Below are 1,058 nucleotides of genomic sequence, written 5' to 3'. Positions count from 1 at the left end.
CCGCCCCCGGTACCCCTCCTGCCGCCTCACTTGAAGTGAGAGGGTACACTGCTAGATCTCCTCCGTTCACTTGAAGCATGTTACACAGAATACTGAGTTAAACATGTTAGTGCCTAGATTTTAGTCCTGAGGCAAGCTAATGCTGAGTAATAACATTTAGAAGGGTTAGTACACACAGTATAACAGATGCTCAGAAAAATAGTTTTCCAAATAAAAAAAATAGAAGACATAAAAGATATATTTCATGGTTAACAACTGCTCTAACTTATGAATAGGATGATGAGACCCAGACACGACTGTCAGGATTCCTAATGGGTCATCTGTAAGGCTCAGATGACCCATGCTTGTGTCTTAAGTTTGCTATTAGGAAACGGAGCACAAATCATTGCCAAATACCACACTGGAAGTTAGAGAAATAGAGATGAATCTCACAGCTCTGACACTGGACAGAAGAAGCCAGTCCCAAAGGCTGTCCTGTATGATTGCACTAGGATCCAGGACAGTCAAACCTACTCAGAGAAGTCAGTAGTAACATGGTCACTTCTATGTGGGATTTTACTAGGAAGTTAAACCACAGAATCATCTAGACCATTAATACACAGTAGTATGTCCATGCATAACAACTTGTTTACCTGTACAAAGGTTTGTTTTTATTATATGTGTGTGTGTATATGTATATATATGAGTTATATATAAATAAAATTGCTTTGTCCAGGTAGCCCTGTATAGCTGCAAGATTCTCTTACTAGCTACATGCCCTTTCTGTGGTAAGTTTAAATTTTTTAGGTTAAACAGAGACTCTTACCCATTTTACCAGATGAATGAACAGAAAAATTACATGTAAATTAAAGTAACAGAAATAACTGATTAAAATGGAAACCTATTTTATAAGCTTTGTAATACATATTTTAAGATAGTTTAATTGGAATTATTATTCTACACAAGATGTTGCTGCTCTTCCTAGATGCCACAGTCAAACAAACAGTTCAGACCCAGACCCAGGGATGGATGCATCCCTTCACGCTGCTGCTAACAGTTCACACCCAGACCCAGGGATG

This window comes from Mastomys coucha, unplaced genomic scaffold (assembly GCF_008632895.1).
Source record: "Mastomys coucha isolate ucsf_1 unplaced genomic scaffold, UCSF_Mcou_1 pScaffold23, whole genome shotgun sequence".
NCBI lineage: Eukaryota > Metazoa > Chordata > Mammalia > Rodentia > Muridae > Mastomys > Mastomys coucha.
This window is presented reverse-complemented; position numbering follows the sequence as displayed.